The sequence below is a fragment of the Monodon monoceros genome, unplaced genomic scaffold (genome assembly GCF_005190385.1).
Source record: "Monodon monoceros isolate NGI ecotype Baffin Bay Population unplaced genomic scaffold, NGI_Narwhal_1 Super_Scaffold_5, whole genome shotgun sequence".
Classification (NCBI taxonomy): Eukaryota; Metazoa; Chordata; class Mammalia; order Artiodactyla; family Monodontidae; genus Monodon; species Monodon monoceros.
The window spans coordinates 17,018,204-17,044,770 of record NW_021703782.1 but is presented as its reverse complement, the minus strand read 5'-3'; the positions used below and the strand labels follow the sequence as shown (position 1 = coordinate 17,044,770).

Here is a 26,567-nt window from a genome sequence, read left to right as displayed (position 1 = left end):
ATGGCTGAGCAATATTCCATTGTATATATGTGCCACATCTTCCTTATCCATTCATCTGTTGATGGACACGTAGGTTGCTTCCATGTCCTGGCTATTATAAATAGAGCTGCACTGAACATTATGGTACATGACTCTTTTTGAATTATGGCTTTCTCAGGATATACCCCCAGTAGTGTGATTGCTGGGTCATATGGTAGTTATATTTTTAGATTTTTAAGGAACCTCTGTACTGTTCTCCATAGTGGCTGTATCAACTTACATTCCCACCAACAGTGTAAGAGGGTTCCTTTTTCTCTACACCCTCTCCAGCATTTACTGTTTGTAGATTTTTTGATGATGACCATTCTGACTGGTGTGAGGTAATACCTCATTGTAGTTTTGATTTGCATTTCTCTAATGATTAGTGATGTTGAGCATCCTTTCATGTGTTTGTTGGCAATCTGTATATCTTCTTTGGAGAAATGTCTATTTAGTTCTTTTACCCATTTTTGTTTTTTCTCCTTCATCACTTTAAATATGTCCTGCCACTCCCTCTGGCTTGCAGAGTTTCTGCGGAAAGATCACCTGTTAACCTTATGGGGATTCCCTTGTGTGTTATTTGTTGTTTTTCCCTTGCTGCTTTTAATATGTTTTCTTTATATTTAATTTTTGATACTTTGATTAATATGTGTCTTGGTGTGTTTCTCCTTGGATTTATCCTGTATGGGACTCTCTGTGCTTCTGGACTTGATTAATTATTTCCTTTCCCATATTAGGGAAGTTTTCAACTATAATCTCTTCAAATATTTTCTCAGTCTCTTTCTTTTTCTCTTCTTCTTCTGGGACCCCTATAATTTGAATGTTGGTGCATTTAATGTTGTCCCAGAGGTCTCTGAGACTGTCCTCAATTCTTTTCATTCTTTTTCTTTATTCTGCTCTGCAGTAGTTATTTCCACTATTTTATTTTCCAGGTCACTTACCCATTCTTCTGCCTCAGTTATTCTGCTATTGATCCCCTCTAGAGGATTTTTAATTTCATTTATTGTGTTGTTCATCGTTGCTTGTTCCGTCTTTAGTTCTTCTAGGCCCTTGTTAAATGTTTCTCGCATTTTTCTCTATTGTATTTCCAAGATTTTGGATCAACCTTTACTATCTTTTACCCAGTTTTGAATTGGGTTGTTTGCTTTTTTGATATTGAGCTGCATGAGCTGCTTGTAAATTTTGGAGATTAATCCTTTGTCAGTTGCTTCATTTGCAAATATTTTCTCCCATTCTGAGGGTTGTCTTTTCATCTTGTTTATGGTTTCCTTTGCTGTGCAAAAGCTTTTAAGTTTAATTAAGTCCCATTTGTTTATTTTTGTTTTTATTTCCATTTCTCTAGGAGGTGGGTCAAAAAGAATCTTGCTGTGAGTTATCTCATAGATTGTTCTACCTATATTTTCCTCTAAGGGTTTTATAGTGTTTGGCCTTACATTTAGGTCTTTAATCCATTTTGAGTTTATTTTTGTGTATGGTGTTAGGGAGTGTTCTAATTTCATCCTTTTACATTTAGCTGTCCAGTTTTCCCAGCACCACTTATTGAAGAGGCTGTCTTTTCTCCATTGTATATTCTTGCCTCCTTCATCAAAAATAAGATGGCCATATGTGCGTGGGTTTATCTCTGGGTTTTCTATCCTGTTCCATTCATCTATATTTCTGTTTTTGTGCCAGTACCATACTGTCTTGGTTACTGTAGCTTTGTAGTATAGTCTGAAGTCAGGGAGCCTGATTCCTCCAGTTCCGTTTTTCTTTCTCAAGATTATTTTGGCTATTTGGGGTATTTTGTGTTTCCATAAAAGTTGTAAAATTTTTGTTCTAGTTGTGTGAAAAATGTCAATGGTAGTTTGATAGGGATTGCATTGAATCTGTAGATTGCTTTGGGTAGTATAGTCATTTTCACAATGTTGATTCTTCCGATCAAAAATATGGAATGGTTCAAGAATTTGCATATCATCATTGTGCAGGGGCCATGCTAATCCTCTCTGTATCATTCCAATTTTAGTATATTTGCTGCTGAAGCAAGCACTGAGCCGTGAAAAATTTGAGTCACTTGCTGTGCACGTTCCCAGCTGAGGTTGAGCAAGGCAACTCGCTTTCTTCTTGTTTCACCTCTCATACTGTAAATAAGTGTCCTTTTGTGGTCTATTTTGTGCCATGTTTTTTCCTTTTTTTGGTGTGGTTGGTGGTTTCACTGTTGAAAATGGAATTATCCCTTTATTTTCTGGCACTGCATATTGCTCTGGAGGCAGCTGTCAGAAGGCAGCCTGGATTTTCTTCCTTCATTTAAGGAAATTTAGCTTTAAAAATATCTTGGAATAATTTTTGTCTGCAATTTTTGAATTCTTTATTTCAGGAATACTTTTCATCCATATGTTGTATCATTTCTGCCTGCCCTTGATATTTATTACTTTATCTGTACTCATTTTATCTTTCCCTTTCCTTCCCTTTGCATTCTCTCTGGAAGGACTTTCATTTCAAGACTTTAAATTTTCAGCCATGTCTATTCTGTTTGGGCTGTTCTAATTATTTGTTCTGTAATGATACTGTTTGGGTGCTCTGTTGCCATAGTTCTGCAATCTCTCTTTTAATCTCATTCTGTTCTTTTGACATTTTGTCTTTAATACCTTTGTAAAAAATAGAATTCATGTTATTATCAAGTCATTCCATAACCTGAAGCCCTTGCAGGGAATCTTCTTCTGTTCTTGGGTTATGTTTTCTGTCACCTGAATTATTTTTCTGTACTCTGTAGCCACACTTCCTTTATTGGTCTTTGAGTGATTGGTTTCCACAGTCACCATGACATGCCTACTTTGTCCCCTTGCTCACGCTAAGTGTGAGCAACTTTGACTGCCATGGGGAGGTCTAGGTAAATTCCTCTTAACATTTTTCCCATCTTTTGAGACATTTTTGGCTTCCACTCTGAGCTAAATTTGAGAGGTGTCATGTTCTTACTGCTTTTCAGTACCCTGGTGGCTCAGTCTGTCAAAAAGTTCAGCCAGAGTGGGTGAAGTTTTGCTGGAAAACTAGAGGTCAAGTCTTTCTTTCTTTTTTTTTAAAATTAATTAATTTATTTATTTTTTGGCTGTGCGGGGTCTTCATTTCTGTGCGAGGGCTTCTTCTAGTTGCAGCAAGCGGGGGCCACTCTTCATCGCAGTGCACGGGCCTTTCACTGCCGTGGCCTCTCACTGTCGCAGCCTCTCTTGTTGTGGAGCACAGGCTCCAGACGCGCAGGCTCAGTAGTTGTGGCTCACGGGCCTAGTTGCTCTGTGGCGTGTGGGATCTTCCCAGACCAGGGCTCGAACCCCTGTCCCCTGTATTGGCAGGCAGATTCTCAACCACTGTGCCACCATGGAAGCCCCAAGTCTTTCTTCTGAGATTAAAAAGGATACCCTATGTTAGAGAACACCACATATGATCAAGGGCATATCCTACTTTTGTGGGGAAATACCCTGTGTTTTCAATCATTCTCCTGATTTAGACTGGAATTCTGAAAAATGGTGAATCCAAGTACTTTTCTTTTCTTTTAAACATTATTTATTTATTTATTTTTGTGTTTAGGGTCTTGGTTGAGGCATGCGGGATCTTTCATTGCAGCACGTTGGCTTTTCATTGTCATGTGTGGGCTTCTCTCTAGTTGTGGTGTGTGGGCTCCAGAGCACGTGGGCTCAGTAGTTGTGGCATACAGGCTCAGAAATTGCCGCATGTAGGCTAAGTTGCTCCATGGCATGTGGGATCTTAGTTCCCTGACCAGGGATCAAACCCTCGTCCTCTGCATTGGAAGGTGGATACTTCATCATTGGATCACCAGGGCAGTCCCACCCAAGTATTTTTTCTGCCTCTGTTGAGATGGCATAATGGTTAGGATCAACTTGCCCTGATTTCCTTATGTAAACCATGTAGCTAATAACATCATGGGGTTTTTATGAGTCTTAAATAGAATGTTGCATATAATGGCTTATCATCATGCTACAGATACCCAACATATGTTAGGTGTGATTATTTTATTGCAGTGAAGATTCTCTTCTGAGGGCCTCTCTTTACTTTTGCCCTGGGCTGCATACTCACCCACTCACTCTTTAATTCCACTTCTTCCCAAATGGGGTTGCATTCTTGGGGTTTTACAAACTTACTATATTTGCCTCATATCACTTTATTGAGGGTATGTATGGAGGAGGATGAGGTATATAGTATGGGTACAATGAATTATTTCCTTTATTGATTTCCTTGGAAACTACTTTAAAAAGTGTATGACATGAGGTCATATCCTATTTATTTCATGTTGCTGATGGTGATAATTTTGTTGCTGATGTTAGTGTCAGTAGGTTATAGGGTGGGATATTGTTTATCTTCCTCCATTCATCATGTCTATCTAGAAGTTCAAACAGGATTAGAGACGTAGGGGAGAGAGGCAGGCCCTCGAGCAGGTGTCTGAGTGAGGGAAGGAGCAGAGGTAGAAATGGGTAAGAGGAGGTGGTGAAGGGCAGAGGCTGGTTAGCAATGAAGGGAATACTGGGTGATGAGCCATGGTAGGTAGGAGACTTAAGGATGGTTGGGGATTTTGGAGCCCAGGAGGAAGAACTGAAATTAGTGGTGGATCTAAGCTACTGATCTTCTATAAGACCTGGCTCTCCTGCCAGGTCACCTGTTGACATGATGTCTTTCCCAAGTGAACTTTTAGGCTGCCACAGCCACATGACCCAAAGGTTCTGACTGGGGTAGACATGCACCTCTTGCTCTTTAGTAAAACAGAGACCACCAGGCAGGAAGGCAGATGCAGAAGATACCAAAGTTCTGTCTGCTAGGGATAGACATGGCTGAGAGTTCACCTGGTCCTATTGGTCTTAAGTTTTACCTACCTCTGAAATTTGGGGACCAAACAGCTCCAGGAGCCACTTCTAATGTTATACTCATAACCTGGGGCTCTAACATTGGTTTGGGCATCAGACAGAAAGACAATTAATTCCTGACTCCATTAGTACCATGACTTTGTTCACTAAGTCGAGTTAACTTTGCTCCTGAATCGAGAGCTTCCAAAGTCATTGCTGATCCATGTGTATACAGAGCCTGTGCTGAAGCCTCACACAATAGATGCTCCTTAATTAAATGAAGAAAAGATATATCAGTTTCACAGCACTCCAGAAGTTGGAGAATATCATTTGGGTCCCTTCCCTCCCTCCCTCCCTATTGCCCTCTCTAATTCAGCACCAACTTCTTCTCAAGGAGCTCGAATCTGCCAGCGGAATGAGGAATCATCTAGCAAGCAGGTTATTTTAAATCTTTAATAGACATATTACCTTACATTATGGCTTTATCATCCGCCCCTCAGTGTGAGCGCCAATAGAACATCCATCACAATTAGCGTAACATCCCGAACACAGAAAAAAGACGAAATTGTGCAGCTAAGTTGGGTGTAAGGGAGCCCAGACTCTCTGACTGGCTTTCTGTTAGACTGTGGGCACACAGCCAGGCCTGGATGTGGCTTTCCCACGGACCAAAAAGGGGAGTAGGGTGTGCTCTTAGCCCAGAGTGCTGTTCCTGTTCATCCTCCTCCAGAAAGACAGAGCCTTCCAGCACTGAGCTGAAGCTGTAGCTGTAGCTGTCATTTACAAAGTTCTAGTCTCACTTCTATTACTGGCCAACCTGAGGCCACTGGCCAAAACTTGGAGTCCCATGTCCAGAACAATCAGATAGGAACAATTTATTTACTGAGCCAAATCCTGCATTAGGCTCTTTTCACTTTTGTTAGCTCATGGAAGCCCTGTGATCACCATATGAAGTAGATATTATTATTCATATTTTTATGAAGGAGAAAACTGAGGTTTAAAAATGTTCTGAGACTCATACCCTGGGAAGTCTATTTCCAAAGGTTATTTTCGTAGAATGTGGTCACTGGACAAGACAAGTGTGCGGAGTACTGAAGCGAGGAGGAGGTGAGGAGATGCTGTTCCAAGCTTGGAGGCGAGAGGGACGTGCCATTCAGGTGTGAGTGGCACCTTCACTTGCATGTAATCCTTCAGAATGCCCAACGAACCACTGCATGCCTCTTGTATTGTTTGCATGTACATGTATGTGTGTAATTACTTATCTCTCTTTTGGGCTCATGCAGAGTTGAGTTACTCCTACTTTTCAGCTCTCAGCACTGTCTACATCATTCAGCACAAGGCCCCTCTTGCATTTATTTCCCCTTATTCAGTCCCTGATCCTCACTTCCATCCCCCTCACCTGCCTAGTTGTCTAACTCTGTTGTACTGGATATATATCCTTTTAATATTGTGTACATGTTTTTGGTTAATGTAACGGTATTTTGTTATAGACCTCACTTTGCTTTTTAAAATTTTTTCCCTTACTTTTAGGCTTTTAGATATAAACACATTTGCTCTGTGAGCATCAAACGCACTCGGTGTTAACTTCTGTGTGCTGGGAAGGTATGTATCCACACATTTTGCTCATCCTCAGCCCTGGAGATAGACACTATAGCTCACCTTCAACTCCTGGCAACTGCACACAATACAATGACTCAATGAACACAGCATCCTTGGCCCCTAGGGATTTGCACCAAACTTTATTGGCCATTCTCCATTGTTTGCCTTCCTACCATCATCTCACTTGTTTAACTCCTCATCATCTCTTGTCTGGGTCCTTACAAAGGTCTCTGCCTCCTACCTCTCTTTTTTTTTTTACTTAAAAAAATTTTTTATTGGAGTATAGTTGCTTTACAATGTTGTGTTAACTTCTGCTGTACAGCAAAGTGAATCAGTTATACATTTACATATATCCACTCTTTTTCAGGTTATTTTCCCATATAGGCCATTACAGAGTATTGAGTAGAGTTCCCCGTGCTATACAGTAGGTCCTTATTAGTTATCTATTTTTAAAAATAGATCTTTATTGGAGTATAATTGCTTCACAATACTGTATTAGTTTCTGTTGCACAACAAAGTGAATCAACCACATGCATACATATGTCCCCATATCCCCTCCCTCTTGAGCCTCCCTCCCATCCTCCCTATCCCCTCCATCTAGGTTGGTGCAAAGCACCGAGCCGATCTCTCTTTGCTGTGCTGCTGCTTCCCACCAGCCACCTATTTTACATTCGGTAGTGTATATATGTTGATGCTACTCTCACTTTGCCCCAGCTTTGCCCTCCCACCCCATGTCCTCAAGTCCATTTTCTATGTCTACCTCTTTATTCCTTCCCTGCAACTAGGTTCATCAGTACAATTTTTTTTTTTTTAGATTCCATATATATGCCTCAGCATATGGTATTAGTTTTTCTCTTTCTGACTTACATCACTCTGTATGACAGACTCTATGTCCATCCACCTCACTACAAATAACTCAATTTCCTTTCTTTTTATGGCTGAGTAATATTCCATTGTATATATGTGCCACATCTTCTTTATCCATTCACCTGTTGATGGACATTTAGGTTGGTTCCATTGTCCTGGCTACTGTAAATAGAGCTGCAATGAACATTGTGGTACATGTCTCTTTGTGAATTATGGTTTTCTCAGGGTATATGCCCAGTAGTGGGATTGCTGGGTCATATGGTAGTTCTATTTTTAGTTTTTAAAGGAACTTCCATACTGTTCTCCATAGTGGCTGTATCAACTTACATTCCCACCAACAGTGCAGAAGGGCTCCCTTTTCACCACACCCTTTCCAGCATTTATTGTTTCTAGTTTTTTGATAATGGCCCTTCTGAATGGTGTGAGGTGATACCTCACTGTAGTTTTGATTTGCATTTCTCTAATAATTAGTGATGTTGAGCATCTTTTCTTGTGCCTCTTGGCCATCTGTATCTCTTCCTTGGTGAAATGTCTATTTAGATCTTCCACCCGTTTTTTAACTGGATTGTTTGTTTTTTTGATACTGAGCTCCATGAGCTGTTTGTATATTTTGGAGATTAATCCTTTGTCTGTTGTTTCATTTGCAAATATTTTCTCCCATTCTGAGGGTTTTTTTTTTTTTTGTCTTATTTATGGTTTCCTTTGCTGTGCAAAAGCTTTTAAGTTTAATTAAGTCCCATTTGTTTATTTTTGTTTTTATTTCCGTTACTCTAGGAGGAGGGTCAAAAAAGATCTTGCCCTGGTTTATGTCAAAGAGTGTTTTTCCTATGTTTCCTCTAAGAATTTTATAGTGTCTGATCTCACATTAAGGTCTTTAATCCATTTGGAGTTTATTTTTGTGTATGGTGTTAGGGAATATTCTAATTTCATTCTTTTACATATTGCTGTCCAGTTTTCCCAGAACCACTTATTGAAGAGGCTGTCTTTTCTCCACTGTATGTTCTTGCCTCCTTTGTTGCAAATTAGGTGCCTATATGTTCATGGGTTTATCTCTGGGCGTTCTATCTTGTACCATCTATATTTCTGTTTTTGTGCCAGTACCATATTGTCTTGATTACTGTAGCTTTGTGGTATAGTTTGAAGTTGGGGAGCCTGATTCCTCCAGCTCTGTTTTTCTTTCTCAAGATTATTTTGGCTATTTGGGGTCTTTTGTGTTTCCATACGAATTGTAAAATTTTTTGTTCTAATTCTGTGAAGAATGCCAATGGTAGTTTGATAAGGATTGCATTGAATCTGTAGATTGCTTTGGGTAGTATAGTCATTTTCATAATATTGATTCTTTCAATCCAAGAATATGGTATATTTCTCCATCTGTTTATGTCAACTTTGATTTCTTTCATCAGTGTTTTACAGTTTTCTGAGAATGAGTCTTTCACCTTCTTCGTCAGGTTTATTCCTAGGTATTTTATTCTTTTTGTTGCAGTGGTAAATGGGAGTGTTTCCTTAATTTCTCTTTCTAATTTTTTTCTGATTTTTCATTGTTGGTGTATAGAAGTGCCAGAGATTTCTGTCCACTAATTTTGTATCCTGCAATCTTACCAGAGTCAATGATTAGTTCTAGTAGTTTTCTGGTGGTATCTTTAGGATTTTCTATTTATAGTATCATGTCATTGGCAAACAGTGACAGTTTTACTTCTTCTTTTCCAATTTGTATTCCTTTTATTTCTTTTTCTTTTCTGATTGCTGTGGCTAGGACTTCCAAAACTATGCTGAATAAGAGTGGTGAGAGTGGACATCCTTGTCTTTTTCCTGATCTCAGTGGAAATGCTTTCAGTTTTTCACCATTGAGTATGATGCTTGCTGTTGGTTTGTCATATATGGCCTTTATTATGTTGAGGTAGGTTCCCTCTGTGACCATTTTCTGGAGAGTTTTTTTTATCATAAATGGGTGTTGAATTTTGTCAAAAGCTTTTTCTGCATCTATGGAGATGATCATATGGTTTTTATTCCTTAATTTGTTAATGTGGTGTATCACACAGATTTATTTGTGTGTATTGAAGAATCCTTGCATCCCTGGGATAAATCCCACTTGATCATGGTGTGTGATCCTTTTAATGTGCTGTTGGATTCTGTTCGTTAGTACTTTGTTCAGGAATTTTGCATCTACATTCCTCAATGATATTGGTCTATAATTTTCTCTTTGTGATATCATTTTCTGGTTTTGGTATCAAGGTGATGGTGGCTTTGTAGAATGAATTTGGGAGTGTTTCTCCCTCTGCAATTTTTTGGAAGACTTTGAGGATGATAGGTGTTAGCTCTTCTCTAAATGTTTGATAGAATTCTCTTGTGAAGCCATCTGGTCCTGGACTTCCTTTTTTGGAAGATTTTAAATTACAGTTTTAATTTCATTACTTGTGATAGGTCTGTTTATAATTTCTAATTCTTCCTGGTTCAGTCTTGGAAGGTTATACCTTTCTAAGAATTTGTCCATTTTTTCGTGGTTGTCCATTTTATTAGCATATAGTTGTTTGTAGTAGTCTCTTATGATCCTTTGTATTTCTGTTATGTCAGTTGTGATTTCTCTTTTTTCATTTCTAATTTTATTGATTTGCATCCTCTCCCTCTTTTTCTTGATGAGTCTGGTTCAGGGTTTATCAATTTTTTAATCTCTTCAAAGAACCACCTTTTAGTTTTATTGGTCTTTGCTATTGTTTTCTTCATTTCTATTTCATTTATTTCTGCTCTGATCTTTATGATTTCTTTCCTTCTACTCACTTTGGGTTTTCTTTGTTCTTTTTTCTCTAGTTGTTTTAAGTGTAGGGTTAGACTGTTTATTTGAGATTTTTCTTGTTTCTTGAGGTGAGAATGTATTGCTATAAACTTCCCTCTTAGAAATGCTTTTGCTGCATCCCATAGGTTTTGGGTCATTGTGTTTTTATTGTCATTTGTTTCTATTTATTTTTTTATTTCTTCTTTGATTTCTTCAGTGATCTATTGGTTATTTAGTAGCACACTGTTTCGCCTCCATGTACTTGTATTTTTTTACAGTTTTTATCTTGTAACTGATTTGCAGTCTCACAGGGTTGTGGTGAGAAAAGATGCTTGATATGATTTCAAATCTCTTAACTTTCTGAGGTTTGATTTGTGACCCAAGATGTGATCTATCCTGGAGAATGTTCCATGTGCACTTGAGAAGAAAGTGTATTCTGCCACTTTTGGGTGGAAAATTCTATAAATATCAATTAGATCTGTCTGGTCTACTGTGTCATTGAAAGCTTATGTTTCCTTATTTATTTTCTGTTTGGATGATCTGTCCATTGGTGTAAGTGGGGGTGTTAAAGTCCCCTACTATTATTGTGTTATTGTTGATTTCTCCGTTCATGGTTGTTAACATTTGCCTTATGTATTGAGGTGCTCCTATGTTGGGTGCATAAACATTTATAATTGTTATTCTTCTTCTTGGAATGATCCATTGATCATTATGTAGTGTCCCTCCTTATCTCTTATAACAGTCTTTATTTTAAAGTCAATTTTATATGATATGAGTATTGCTACTCCAGCTTTCTTTTAATTTCCATTTGCATGGAATATCTTTTTCCATCCCTTCTCTTTCAGTGTGTATGTGTCCCTAGGTCTGAAGTGGGTCTCTTGTAGACAGCATATATATGGGCCTTGTTTTTGTATCCATTCAGCCAGTCTGTGTCTTTTGGTTAGGACATTTAATCCATTTATATTCAAGGTTATTATTAATATGTATGTCCCTATGACCATTTTCTTAATTGTTTTGGGTTTGTTTTTGTGGGTCTTTTTCTTCTCTTGTGTTTCCCACTTAGAGAAGTTTCTTTAGCATTTGTTGTAAAGCTGATTTTGGGGTGCTGAATTCTCTTAGCTTTTGCTCATCTGAAAAGCTTTTGACTTCTCCATTGAATCTAACTGAGATCCTTGCTGGGTAGAGTAATCTTGGTTGTAGGTTTTCCTCTTTCATCACTTTAAGTATATCCTCCCACTCCCTTCTGGCCTGCAGTTTCTTCTGAAAAATCAGCTGATAACCATATGGGGATTCCTTTGTATGTTATATTTTGTTTTTCCCTTGCTGCTTTTAATATTTTTTCTTTGAATTTAATTTTTGTTAGTTTGGTTAATCTGTGTCTTGGTGTGTTTTTCCTAGGGTTTATCCTGTATGGGACTCTGTGTGCTTCCTGGACTTGGGTGACTATTTTATTTCCCATGTTAGGGAAGTTTTCAACTATAATCTCTTCAAGTATTTTCTCAGACCCTTTCTTTTTCTCTTCTTCTTCTGGGACCTCTATAATTCGAATGTTGTTGCATTTAGTGTTGTCCCAGAGGTCTCTGAGATTGTTTTCAATTCTTTTCATTCTTTTTTCTTTATTCTGCTCCTTGGCAGTTATTCCCACCATCTTGTCTTCCAGCTCACTTATTCGATCATCTATCTCAGTTATTCTGTTATTGATTCCTTCTAGTGTGTTTTTCATTTGTTATTGTGTTGTTCATCTCTGTTTTTTCTTTAGTTCTTCTAGATCTTTCTTAAACATTTCTTGTATTTTCTCAATCCATGCCTCCATTCTATTTCTGAGATTCTGGATCATCTTTACTATCATTACTCTGAATTCTTTTTCAGGTAGATTGCTTATTTTCTCTTTATTTATTTAGTCTTATAGATTTTTACCTTGCTTCTTCATTTGTGACATATTTTTTAGCCATCACATTTATTTATTTATTTTTTTAATGAGTGGGATTGTGTTTCTGTCTTACTGGTTGTTTGGGTAGAGTCTTCCAACAGTGGGGTTTGTTGGCTATTGGGTAGAGCTGGGTCTTCGTGCTGAGATGAGGAAGTCTGTGAGAGCTCACTCTGATGAATATTCCCTGGGGTTTGAAGTTCTCTGTTAGTCCAGTGGTTTGGACTCGGAGCTGCCACCACAGGAGCTTCAGCCTGACCCTGGGATTGTGAACCAAGATCCCGCAAGCTGCCTGTGGTGGCCAAAAATAAAACCAACAATAACAAAGTAAAAAATAAAATTAGACTAGGAAACTAACAGATATTTTAGGAAGAATATAAAAATAACAAAATAGATGAATCAACAATCGGAAGGTACATCAGTACCACAATGGTAAAAAAGAGGAGGAGGGAAAAGGAAAAAAAGAAGGGTTAAATGCCTTGGCTGTGGAGGGCGGGGCCTAAACAAGGGCGAGTTTTAGGCAGTGGGTGCAACAAGTGCTTAGGACTGACAGGGCTGCACAAAGCCCTGGGGGCTATGGGGGGTGGGCATTAGGCTCAAGGAACAGAAGGGGTCCAGGCATTCCCCCCACTCATGGTCTCAGATGGCAGGGGACCTCACCTGGGAGCCCAGCAGGCTTCCTGGGCTCGAGTGGACAGAATAAACACCCTCTTCTCCTCTCCTTCTTCTCTGGTCTGGGAGGGCCCCTCCTGCCTGCCTCTTCTGATCTCCCTCGCCTCCCTCCTATGCCCCCAAGGACCCATGTGGCCTGGAAGGGGGTTTGGAGGGCAGCAGATCAGTTTGGGAGTTCAGCAGGCTCCCTGTGCCTGAGTGGGCTAGGCAATCACCCTCTGCTCCTCTCTCACTCCTCCTGGAGAGTACCCCCCGCCTGCTTCTCCTGATCTCCCTGGCCTCAGGGGCACCAAACCTGTCTGGCCTCCACTTCTCCTCCCCCCTCAGTCCCCCTATGTCCTATCAGTTCACTTTGGGGTTCCTCTCTTCTCCTTGGGCCTCAGAGTCACCCAGCAGCAGCTGGCAGGTGCCCTAGTTGTGGGGAGATGCTAACTCCGTGTCTTTTCTGTTTGTTTTTATATTTCTTTTAACCTGGATGTTTTACTCTTTTGAACAAAATCAGAGTTGTGATTATGAAGGCTGAGAAGTCCCACAGTATGCCATCTGCAAGCTGGAGACCCAGGAAAGCTGGTGGTATAAATTCTAGTCTGAGTCCAAAGGCCATCAAAATTGGTTTCTGCTTTCCTGGAGCATCACCTTCTGCTCCAGCTCCTGTTTTCTGTTAAATTAAGCAAGGAGCCCACCCCTTTTAATACTAAATCCAACACACCCTTCAAGTCTCAGAGAAGCCAGTTGTCCACCTGAACTTGCCCTCCTCTCAAATCCTCCATCACACATTTTCTGTGCCAGTCATTTGGTGCAGAAACCAAAATTCAAGATGATAGATGATTAACTGTTGCAAACGCAGGAGTTTTCCACATGGTTAGGTTTTGTTGTCTCCACTGAAGAGAAGAGGAGTGTATGTAGCCTATTCGTCTTATCACAGAGCCCAGAACCCTGTGTGTTACAAGTACAAGATGATCCAAGGGCTTTGCAGTTACACACACTGGGGTCTAAATTTGTGGTTAATAGATAACCTTTACCTATGTTCCAGGAAGGAAATTCATCCTGGAGGGTCTGGCTTAGCAGAAGATAGATGGAGACTCATCACCAGCAGATGGGAAGGGTTATGGAGAGTTGGTAAGAACTGATGAAGAAGAAATCATTCTCAGTTAACCCCTGGTGACCTAGTTGTGTATGCATGTGTATGTGAGCCTGTGTCTGAATGTGTGTGTGTGTGTGTGTGTGTGTGTGTTGTGAGGCAGGAAATAGGAATATGACAGCGTGGAGGAAATGGTCCATGTCATAGCTCCTTCTGTCAGTTTTAGAAAGACAAGCTTCTTCCAAGTAGAGTAAAATATGGGGTCTGGGTATTGTTCCCCACAGAGCCAGGTTGCCTTCTTCTTCCCTGAGGAATCCTGAAGATGGCAGGAGCATCTGGAAGGACCATGAAGTGGTCCTGCCTTCGAAGTGGTCCTGCCTTCAACGTGGACAAAAGAAAGCAAAGCATTGGCAGTAGGGCTAAAGGTGTGTAAGGCAGAGCATTGTCCTTCTTGGGCTGTGAATTCATTTGTGTTTTACCCCTGCCTAAAATCTCTCTTTTATTTTCTGGTCATTTTCCTGAATCTCAAAATTTCTTCATTTATTTTTTTAATTCTCCAAGATTCCCTGAGTACACTGACTCTTCTTAAATGAGTTACTGATCTGGAAGTTTCTTACTTAAATCTGGTCCCATTTTCCTGTTCTCTTTTTGGCAATAAATGTCAATGTTTTAGCAAAGCAGCTAACAGCTTCATATTCCATGCTCTTTTATTTTTTTATTTTCACATCTTTATTGGAGTATAAATGCTTCACAAAGTTCTATTAGTTTCTGCTGTACAACAAAGTGAATCAGCTATATGTATGCATATATCCCCATATCCCCTCCCTCTTGAGCCTCCCTCCCACCCTCCCTATCTCATCCCTCTAGGTGTGGCCCACAGGATTATGTGGTCACTAAGAAATGAGTAGAAGTGGTGTGTACACCTCTGAGTTTGTGACTCTAGGGAGAAATGTTGCTTGTGCCCACCCCACCCCCTCCATTTTCTATGCTTCTCTTTTCATGGGCTAGAGTGTGCAGCTGTTTCTGGAAGCTTAATTAGGCTTCTTAGCCCACAAATGGAAGCCATAGGTTAAATTGACCAAGCAAAGAGATAGAAGGAAGCAAATCTGTATATCTGCCATATTAGTCCTGGCATGCTTATGTTAGGCATTTTAGGGAAAGAGAAATAGCTTCTGTTTTCTTTAAACCCCCATGTTTTGGCCTTTGTTGGAGCAGTCAAACCTGTATTCTATTACACAGATCTAAGCTATCCACAGTGGTGAGGGTAGAGGTCTAGGGACAAGTCTGATAGTTAACAAATCTTGGGGATGCCAAATCCATGATTTCTAAACAGTTGTGGCTGGTGAGTGACTTTCAATCTGTCAGAATATTTCAGGAAAATGCAGCCAGAATTAGTATTATTTAAGCAATGCTTAGTGTTATGATTTTGTTAATTGATTTATATAGATTTATGGACACATTTTTGAAATAACATAAACACAAAAAATTTGTTTTTCTATTGTTTACAATGACAGATAATTTATTATTCAACAAAAAACTGAGGCATAAGGACTCAAGTAAAGAAATTAACAGAAAATATTTTACAAGGGACCTTGAAGACAGAGCCCAACTAAAACAAAATTAATGCTTTACCATACACTACAATAGGGCCTGAAAAAACAAATTTTTCCATTCCGCATTCATAAATACATTGGAAAAATTTTGTTGTTATATATAGCAGGTTCTTATCAGTAATCAATGTTATACATATCAGTGTATACATGTCAATACCAATCGCCCAATTCATCACACCACCACACCCACCCCCCACCCCCAGCCCCGTAGCTTTCCCCCTTCGGTGTCCATACGTTTGTTCTCTACATCTGTGTTTCAACTTCTGCCCTGCAAACCAGTTCATCTGTACCAGTTTTCTAGGTCCCACATATATGCGTTAATATACGATATTTGTTTTTCTCTTTCTGACATACTTCCCTCTGTATGACAGCCTCTAGATCCATCCAGGTCTCAACAAATGACCCAACTTCATTCCTTTTTATGGCTGAGAAATATTCCATTGTATATCTGTACCACATCTTCTTTATCCATTCATCTGTCGATGGGCATTTACGTTGCTTCCATGACCTGGTTGTTGTAAAGAGTGCTTCAATGAACATTGGGGTGCATGTGTCTTTTTGAATTATGGTTTTCTGTGGGTATATGCCCAGTAGAGAGATTTCTGGATAATGTGGCAATTCTATTTTTAGATTTTTAAGGAACCTCCATACTGTTCTCCATAGTGGCTGTATCAATTTACATTCCCACCAACAGTGCAAGAGGGTTCCCTTTTCTCCATACCCTCTCCAGCATTTGTTGTTTGTAGATTTTCTGTTGATGCCCATTCTAACTGGTGTGAGGTGATACCTCGTTGTAGTTTTTATTTGCATTTCTCTAATGATTAGTGATGTTGAGCAGCTTTTCATGTGCTTCTTGGCCATCTGTATGTCTTCTTTGGAGAAATGTCTATTTAGGTCTTCTGCCCATTTTTGGATTGGGTTGTTTGTTTTTTAACTATTGAGCTGCATGGGCTGTTTATATATTTTGGAGATTGATCCTTTGTCTGTTGATTCATTTGCAAATATTTTCTCTCATTCTGAGGGCTGTCTTTTCATCTTGTTTATGGTTTCCTTTGCTGTGCAAAAGCTTTGAAGTTTCATCAGGTCCCATTTGTTTATTTTTGTTTTTATTTCCATTACTCTAGGAGGTGGATCAAAAAAGATCTTGCTGTGATTTATGTCAGAGTGCTCTTCCTAAGTTTTCCTGTTAGAGTTTTATAGTGTCTGGTCTTACATTTAGGTCTCTAATCCATTTTGAGCTTATTTTTGTGTATGGTGTTAGGGAGTGTTCTAATTTCATTCTTTTACATGTAACTGTCCAGTTTCCCCAACACCACTTATTGAAGAGACTGTCTTTTCTCCATTGTATATCCTTGCCTCTTTTGTCATAGATTAGTTGACCATTTGTGTGTGCGTTTATCTCTGGGCTTTCTATCTTGTTCCATTGATCTATGTTTCTGTTTTTGTTCCAGTACAATATTGTCTCGATTACTGTAGCTTTGTAGTATAGTCTGAAGTCAGGGAGTCTGATTCCTCCAGCTCCGTTTTTTTCCCTCAAGACTGCTTTGGCTATTCGGGGTCTTTTGTGTCTCCATACACATTTTAAGATTTTTTGTTCTAGTTTCGTAAAAAATTCCATTGGTAATTTGATAAGGATTGCATTGAATCTGTAGATTGCTTTGGGTAGTATAGTCATTTTCACAATCTTGCTTCTTCCAGTCCAAGAACATGGTATATCTCTCCATCTGTTGGTATTATCTTTAATTTCTTTCATCAGTGTCTTATAGTTTTCTGCATACAGGTCTTTTGTCTCCTTAGGTAGGTTTATTCCTAGGTATTTTATTCTTTTTGTTGCAATGGTAAATGGGAGTGTTTCCTTAAATTCTCTTCCAGATTTTTCATCATTAGTGTATAGGAATGTAAGAGATTTCTGTGCATTAATTTTTTTTTTTTTTTTTTTTTTGCGGTACGCGGGCCTCTCACTGCTGCAGCCTTTCCCGTTGTGGAGCACAGGCTCCATACGCGCAGTCCCAGTGGCCATGGCTCACGGACCCAGCCACTCCGTGGTGTGTGGGATCCTGCTAGACCAAGGCATGAACCCGTGTCCCCTGTATCGGCAGGCGGACTTTCAACCACTGCACCATCAGGGAAGCCCTGTACATTAATTTTGTATCCTGCAACTTTACCAAATTCATTGATTAGCTCTAGTAGTTTTCTGGTGGCATCTTTAGAATTCTCTATGTATAGTATCATGTCATCTGCAAACAGTGACAGTTTTATTTCTTCTTTCCCAGTTTGTATTTCTTTTTCTTCACTGATTGCCATGGCTAGGACTTCCAACCAATGTGGAATAAGAGTGGTGAGCGTGAAAAACCTTGTCTTCTTCCTGGTCTTAGAGGAAATGTTTTCAGTTTTTCACCATTGAGAAAGATGTTTGCTTTGGGTTTGTTGTATATGGCCTTTATTATGTTGAGGTAGGTTTCCTCTATGCCAATTTTCTGGAGAGTTTTTATCATAAATTGGTGGTGAATTTTGTCAAAAGTTTTTTCTGCATCTATTGAGATGATCATATGGTTTTTATTCTTCAGTTTGTTAATATGGTGTATCACACTGATTGATTTGCGTATATTGAAGAATCCTTGCATCCCTGGGATAAATCCCACTTGATCATGGTGTATGATCCTTTTAATGTGTTGTAGGATTCTGTATGCTAGTATTTTGTTGAGGATTTTTGCATCTATATTCATAAGTGATATTGGTCTATAATTTTCTTTTTTTGTAGCATCTTTGTCTGGTTTTGGTATCAAGGTGACGGTGGCCTCATAGAATGTGTTTGGGAGTGTTCCTTCCTCTGTAAATTTTTGGGAGAATTTGAGAAGGATGGGTGTTAGCTCTTCTCTAAATGTTTGATAGAATTCACCTGTGAAGCCATCTGGTCCTGGACTTTTGTTTGTTGGAAGATTTTTAATCACAGTTTCAATTTCATTACTTGTGATTGGTCTGTTCATATTTTCTATTTCTTCCTGGTTCAGTCTTGGAAGGTAATAGCTTTCTAAGAATTTGTCCATTTTTTCCAGGTTGTCCATTTTATTGGCATTGAGTTGCTTGTAGTTGTCTCTTAGGATGCTTTGTATTTCTGCAGTGTCCATTGTAACTTCTCCTTTTTCATTTCTAATCTTATTGATTTGAGTTCTCTCCCTCTTTTTCTTGATGAGTCTATCTAATGTTTTATCAATTTTGTTTAACTTCTCAGAGAATGAGCTTTTAATTTTATTGATCTTTCCGATTGTTTTCTTTGTTTCTATTTCATTTATTTCTGCTCTGACCTTTATGATTTCTTTCCTTCTGCTAACTTTGCGTTTGTTTTTCTTCTTTCTCTAGTTCCTTTAGGTGTAAGGTTAGATTGTTTATTTGAGATTTTTCTTTTTTCTTGAGGTAGGCCTGTATAGCTATAAACTTCCCTCTTATAACTGCTTTTGCTGCATCCCATAGGTTTTGGAGTGTCATGTTTTCTTTGTCATTTGGCTCTAGGTATTTTTTAATTTCCACCTTGATTTCTTTAGTGGTCTCTTGGTTATTTAGTAGTGTATGGTTTAGCCTCCATGTGTTTGTGGTTTTTACCATTTTTCTCTGTAATTCATTTCTAATCTCATAGCATTGTTGTGAGAAAAGATGCTTGATATAATTTCAATTTTCTTAAATTTACTAAGGCTTGATTTGTGACCCAAGATGTGATGTATCCTGTAGAATATTCCATGCTCACTGGAGAAGAAAGGGTAATATGCAGTTTTTGGATGGAATTTCCTATAATTATCAATGAAATCTATCTGGTCTATTGTGTCATTTAAAGCTTCTCTTTCCTTATTTATTTTCATTTTGTATGATCTGTCCATTGGTGTAAGTGAGGTGTTAAAATCCCCCACTATTTTTGTGTTATTGTCGATTTCTTCTTTTATAGCAGTTAGCAGTTGCCTTATGTATTGAGGTACTCCTATCTTGGGTGCATATATACTTATAATTGTTATATCTCCTTCTTGGATTGATCCCTTGATCATTATGTAGTGTTGTTCCTTGTCTCTTGTAACATTCTTTGTTTCAAAGTCTATTTTAACTGATATGAGTATTGCTACTCCAGCTTTCTTTTGATTTCCATTTGAATGGAATATCTTTTTCCATTCCCTCACTTTCAGTCTGTACGTGTCCCTAGGTCTGAAGTGGGTCTCTTGTAGACAGCATATATATGGATTTTGTTTTTGTATCCATTCAGCAAGCCTGTGAGTTTTGGTTGGAGCATTTAATCCATTCACGTTTAAGGTAATTATTGATATGTATGTTCCTATGACCATTTTCTTAATTGTTTTGGGTTTGTTTTTGTAGGTCCTTTTCTTCTTTTATGTTTCCCACTTAGAGAAGTTCCTTTAGCATTTGTTGTAGAGCTGATTTGGTGGTGCTGAATTCTGTTATCTTTTGCTTGTCTGTAAAGCTTTTGATTTCTCCATAGAATTTGAATGAGATCCTTGCCAGGTAGAGTAATCTTGGTTGTAGGTTCTTCCCTTTCATCACTTTAAATATATCATGCCACTCCCTTCTGGCTTGTAGAGTTTCTGCTGATAAACCAGCTGTTAACCTTATGGGAGTTCCCCTGTATGTTATTTTTCCCTTGTTGCTTTCAATAATTTTTCTTTTTCTTTAATTTTTGCCAATTTCATTACTATGTGTCTCAGCATGTTTCTCCTTAGGTTTATCCTGTGTGGGACTCTCTGTGCTTCCTGGACTTGGGTGGCTATTTCCTTTCCCATTTTAGGGAATTTTTCGACTATAATCTCTTCAAATATTTTCTCGGTCCTCTCTCTCTCTTTTCTCCTTCTGGGACACCTATAATGTGAATGTTGTTGCATTTAATGTTGTCCCAGAAGTTTGTTTGACTGTCTTCATTTCTTTTCATTCTTTTTTCTGTTCTGTAGCAGTGAATTCCACCATTCTGTCTTCCAGGTCACCTTTCCATTCTTCTGCATCAGTTATTCTGCTATTGATTCCTTCTAGTGTAGTTTTCATTTCAGTTATTGTATTGTTCATCTCTGTTTGTTTGTTCTTTAATTCTTCTGTGTCTTTGTTAAACATTTCTTGCATTTAGTCGATCTTTGCCTCCATCCTTTTTCCGAGGTCCTGGATCATCTTCACTCTCATTATTCTGAATTCTTTTTCTGTAGGGTTGCCTATCTCCACTTCATTTAGTTGTTTTTCTATGGTTTTATCTTGTTCCTTCATCTGGTACATAGCCTTTTGCCTTTTCATCTTATCTAACTTTCTGTGAATGTGGTTTTTGCTACACAGACTGCAGGATTGTAGTTCTTCCTTCTGCTGTCTGCCGTCTGGTGGATGAGCTTATCTAAGAGGCTTGTGCAAGTTTCCTGATGGGAGGGGCTGGTGGTGGGTAGAGCTGACTGTTTCTCTGGGGGCAGAGCTCAGTAAAACTTTAATCCACTCTACTTCTGATCGGTGGGGCTGGGTTCCCTTCCTGTTGGTTGTTTGGCCTGAGGCAACCCAACACTGGAGCCTACCTGGGCTCTTCGGTGGTGCTAATGGCAGACTCTGGGAGGGCTCTCACCAAGGAGTACTTCCCAGAAATTCTGCTGCCAGTTTCCTTGTCCCCATGGTGAGCCACAGCCACCCCCATGCCTCTGCAGGAGACCCTCCAACACTAGCAGGTAGGTCTGGTTCAGTCTCCCCTGGGGTCACTGCTCCTTCCCCTGGCTCCCAATGCACACACTACTTTGTGTGTGCCCTCTAAGAGTGGAGTCTCTGTTTTCCCCAGTCCTGTAGAAGTTCTGCAATCAAATCTCACTAGTCTTCAAAGTCTGATTCTCTAGGAATTCCTCCTCCTGTTGCCAGACCCCAGGTTGGGAAGCCTGACATGGGGCTCAGAACATTCACTGCAGTGTGTGGACTTCTGTAGTATAAGTGTTCTTCAGTCTCTGAGTCACCCACCTAGCAGTTATGGGATTTGATTTTACTGTGATTGTGCCCCTCCTACCGTCTCATTGTGGCATCTCCTTTGTCTTTGGATGTGGGGTATCCTTTTTGGTGAGTTCCAGTGTCTTCCTGTCAATGCTTGTCCAGCAGATAGTTGTGATTCTGGTGTTCTCACAAGAGGGAGTGAGAGCACGTCCTTCTACTCCACCATCTTGGTTCAGGCCCCAAAACATATTTTCTTGGTGACTGTGTTTGCTCTAATGTTCGGGGATCTCAAAAAGACAAAGTGCTATCTGAGATTCCTTCCTGAGAGGTGCAGCAACTTGGTGACAGAAGCTCAAGACCAGAAATCTTAAGTTATAATATAATTCCTGTTTTTCCTCTAAGTAGCTGAGCAACATTTTCAAGTAAAATAAAGAAATTAGACATAATCTGTAATATCTCTTTCCAATATGAACTTCTATGATTTTATGACTTGAAGTCTGAAAACCAGGTTAGAGATCTCCTTTAGCCCCTTATTATATAAGTTTGCATAAGTTGTTAACTCCTAGCCTTAGTATCTTCTTTTTAAGTGTAGATGAAGAAACTTTTCCAGGGAAATTTCACAAATAAGCTGTAAGAACCAAGTAGAATAGCAGTAGTGAACGTGCTATGTACAACATAGCTATAGATGGATGTACATCGTGGTTTGTATTCTTTTCAGTTTTTACTTAATTAATTAATTAATTTATTTACGGCTGTGTTGGGTCTTCGTTTCTGTGCATGGGCTTTCTGTAGTTGTGGCGAACGGGGGCCACTCTTCATCGTGGTGCACGGGCCTCTCACTGTCGTGGCCTCTCTTGTTGTGGAGCACAAGCTCCAGACGCGCAGGCTCAGTAGTTGTGGCTCGTGGGCCTTGCTGCTCCGCGGCATGTGGGATCTTCCCAGACCAGGGCTCAAACCCGTGTCCACTGCATTGGCAGCCAGATTCTCAACCACTGCATCACCAGGGAAGCCCCTCAGTTTTTATTTCATCTTAATTTCTTCATTTTTACTTTTATTAATGGGGTAAGAATTGGCCTTTCTCTTACATCAGTGTTTCACTCTCTGGGACCATATCTGTGTAACTTCTTCAATTGCACCTACTCACACCTCCTTTTCTGTCCACTACAGAAGAGGTTTTTCTAGCAGATTCCTAAAGCTATTGCGATACTCTGATAGTGAATCAAGAGATAAGTAGAGGGATACTTGGTCTGAAAGGAGAGAATAAAAGGGTCGGGTGTAACAGAGAGGCTAAACTGACTAATATGATAAGCTGTCCTGAGAGGGTTGGAGAAGCAGCTCGGCTGGAGGGTCTGGAGAGAGTGCTGGAGATTGCATGTAAAGGCCTTGGAGTGGCCGTGGGATATGAGAGAATTGGAAATAGACAAAGGGCTTTCAAAAGAGTTATGTCAGCTTATGAATTAGATCTTCTTTCACATTCTTTAAGAGGCATAATTAATGCTTGTGATTCCTTTTTAATTACTATTTGGTGGCAGGATTTGTCTCTTTGAAGATGAGTCCCTCCAGAGACTGTGTAATATAGCAGGTCATTTACCACATCATGATGGATTGAAAGTTGTTTAGTTTTTTTGTGGACTACCTGCAAAGGGAAAATGTGTGGTATTTGGGATGGGTAGTGAGGAGGGCAGGGCCCTCGGTCCTGCTTGCTTGGGTCCTTGTGCTGGCTGCATGCTGTACCCAAGAACCAGCCACTTATGCTCCAGGTCTGGGCCAGTTTGAGGGGCTCAGCTGAGGGTCTGCTGATAATCATTAGTATTTCCAAGGCCACACATTGAACAGCAAGGCTGAGGTCTTGCAGACTAAATGGTACCTGGATGTTGTAACCATAAGACACAGAGAGGCTCAGCAAGCAAGTGATTTGGGAAGTAGTAGCTTTGTGGGGTGATGACCCAAAGTCCTAATTCTTATTCTATTGCTGTGCTGTGGTGAGAGGGGCACAGATGATGTCCAGGAACATCAGTGAAGGGGAAACTGGTAAGTGAATGATGATGACATTCCAATGTAGTCTGGTGATATTTGATCTTTATCAGTTGTCAGAACAGGAGGCCAGTTCTTGAGCTGATGCCTTTGGTCTATGTACCATGGGTGGGGTGGCCATCTCTGAACCTTGCAGGCAGTATTTGGGTGTCTTGTACCCTGGGGAAACCTGGCTTCTTTAGGGTGAGTACCCTCCCTATCATACTGTTTTCCTACAGTCATCCTCCAATCCCAAGTTTTGATGGAGATCTTAACCAGAAGCTAATTGAAGTAAATATCAGAAGTAATATAAGTGACAATTATAGCATTTTTCAGATATAGGCAGGAGGTAGATCTGACATGGTTTGGAATTGTTTTGACTAACCCCTTGCATCCTTTCACCTGGCCCTCTGCCTTCATATCTTCCCACAGCAGATGTCAGTAACACTTGAAAGGTCCTTTGAGGTGGTCCTCAGTCTAGTCTGTGCTGTATTCAGGGCATGTAATAAATGTTTGCTTTAATTCATAGTATAGCATAATAGTTAGGAAAAGGGATTTGGGAACCAACCTGCTTGACTTCAAGTCCCAGCTCTGCTACTTAGTAACTGTGTGATATTGAGCTAGTTATTTAAGTTCTCTGGGCCTGTAAAATTGGGCTAATGAGAGTATTAAACTGATAGTGTTTGTTGTGACGATTGAGTTGATATTTGTAGAAATAGAAGAAACTTCGTACATAGATAGTTTTGAGAAATTATCATTGGTGTAGCTAAACATAGAACAGTGCTCCTCAAAGGATGGTCCCAGGACCACCCACATGAGAGTCACAGTAGGTCCAGGATGTGGGATGGGAGCCTGTTAAGTGAGAAGATGCTTGACTAGGGGAACCAGAATCTGTAGCGATAGGGCCAAGCATTGCCTCTGTCAACAAGCAGTGCTGGGGATTCTTAATTAAAGATATAAAGAACCCCTGTTGTAGGCAGGATTCTCCTGATGCCCTGCCCCAAACACACACACAACTGCTGAGCCATGGTTATTCAAACACTGATCTAGGTGTTGCTGTGAATGGATTTTGCAGATAGAATTAAAATCCCTAGTCAGTTGAACTTAAAATATGAAGATTATCTGGGTGGACCTGATCTATCACAGGAGCCCTTGAAAAAGCAGAAGGCTTCAAAAAGATTTAACAGAAGGGGTTATCCTAACCATTGCTGGTTTACAATAGAAGGGGGCATGTGAGAAGGAATGAAGGCAGCCTTGGCTTCTCTCAGGGACCTCAGTCTTACAACCTCAAGGAACTGAGTTCTGCCAATCAACCAAATGAACTTGGAAGCAGTTTCTTCACTCAGAGATTCCAGAAAAGAGTATATCCCTGATGACATCTTGATGTCGGCCTTGTGAGATCCTGAGCAAAGGACCCAGATGAACCTGCCAGGACTTCTGACTTATTGAACTGTGAGATAATAAATGGGTGCTGCTTTAAGCAGCTGAGCTTGGGTCGATTTGTATTGCAGCATTAGATTGTAACTAGTACAACCACAGACAGAGTGGGAAGGGCACTGGACTTGGAATATCTTACTAGATGCATATCCTCTGACAAGTTATGAACTTTCCTTTCCTTCATGTGTAAAACAGTAACAATAAATAATACATACTTCACAAAATTGTGGTGAGAATCAAGTGAAATGAGATATACAATACAGCTTTTACCATATAAAACATGCTTTTAACAATGTAGGGATTCCTGATTTTTTCTTTTCCAAGCATATTCTCTCCATTGGAGCTTATTCAAAACACAAGCAAACAAGCGTCTTTGTAAACCAAGTGTGTCCCCAACAACACTCTGTGGTTCTGAGACTGAATAGATTACTGTCCCCACTTTATATGTGCCTACACACTGCCTAGGGTCCCAAGCCTTGTGCTGTTTCTGCCCAGAGGCTCTTGGTCCCTGGGAAGTTCCTGCTGTGCCTTCTGGAAGGTCTCATCCTCATTTGGGGGGCATCCTCTTCACATCCCAGAACTTCAGCAAACACTTTTGAAGCAGATGTGCCTTGACTCTCTGGTGGGTATGAGCGAGCCACATGGAAACTTTTTTCTTAGTTGCTGTGTACTACCACCAGCAGCAGCTCCACACCCTCCTTCAAGGAAAGTGTGAATACTTTGATAAGCCCCTTGGGTGGGAGGACACCCTAAGGACATGTGAGAACCACAGAGAGTGCTCCCTGAGCAAATGAGTGAGTTTTTTATTAGTAGAGTTTGTAGGTAAAGTCCAGAGCAGTTGGGATCATATAATAAAAGTGGTTTTAGAAGTTACCATAAAGGGGAGAAGACATGAGACCATTGTCAGTAGGAAAGGAATTTTAGGGGATTCTTTGCCTCAAGAGGCAAAGGTGGGAGGCCATGCACTACACATCTCCACGGTGTGTCATTCACATAGGTTGTGCTATGAAGCCTTCCCAGAAATGTCTGATGGAAAATTTCATTATAGTTCTGCTATTTTGTGTGCCATGTAAAACCTCCTCCTCTCTCTGCATGAAATCTAAGTGAAATCTGCATGACTTTCTAATGCAATGTTTTGGAGGATATGGTCAAGTACTTTACACAGACTCAAGCTGGGTGTGACAAAAGAGCCAAAGCCCAGCATGATGAAGAGAGAAATCCAGGGCAATTCTTGGGTACCCACTATGGATCTGGCACTGTGCTGGGGTAGATACATATGTAAATGTATTCATACTACATGAAAAATTCTAAATCATCACAATAATCCTGCAGGATATTATTATTCCTAGTTAGCAGGAGAGAAAATTCAGATATGTTAAGCCATATGTTAATACAAAACAGAGGGCTGGGATCGGACCTCAGACCACATGCCACCCATTGCACCACAGTTTCTGCTTTAAAGATGAAAGGAAATATGGGCAAAGGGACTTGCCATTTTCTCATTTCATCAATAATTTCCAGAAATCCTGATGCTAGGTGACTTGGGGGAAGCCAAACCCCAGGGAGCTTAGGTCAACTCTCTTACCAGTGTCATTAATCTCAGAGAGGACCTCAGGCTGAGAGAGTGAGGCTCACCTGTTGAGTAACACTGTCAGGGAAAACATTCTACATTCTCTTCTTTATACTGTCTAACAGAGGGAAACAAATATCTTCACCATTCCTCTCTTTCATAGAGAAATCTATGCCTAGAATTTTCAAAGAGCAGCTCAAGAAACAAATAACCTTTGTCCCATTAATTTATCATTTTCAT

General features: G+C 39.9%; 1 non-coding gene across 1 annotated transcript; it reads right to left on the bottom strand.

The window, feature by feature from the left end:
* Positions 1-1,937: 1,937 nt before the first annotated feature.
* Positions 1,938-2,040, bottom strand: LOC114884897. Its single transcript, XR_003790958.1, has one exon. It is a non-coding gene; the product is annotated as a U6 spliceosomal RNA (small nuclear RNA).
* Positions 2,041-26,567: the final 24,527 nt, after the last annotated feature.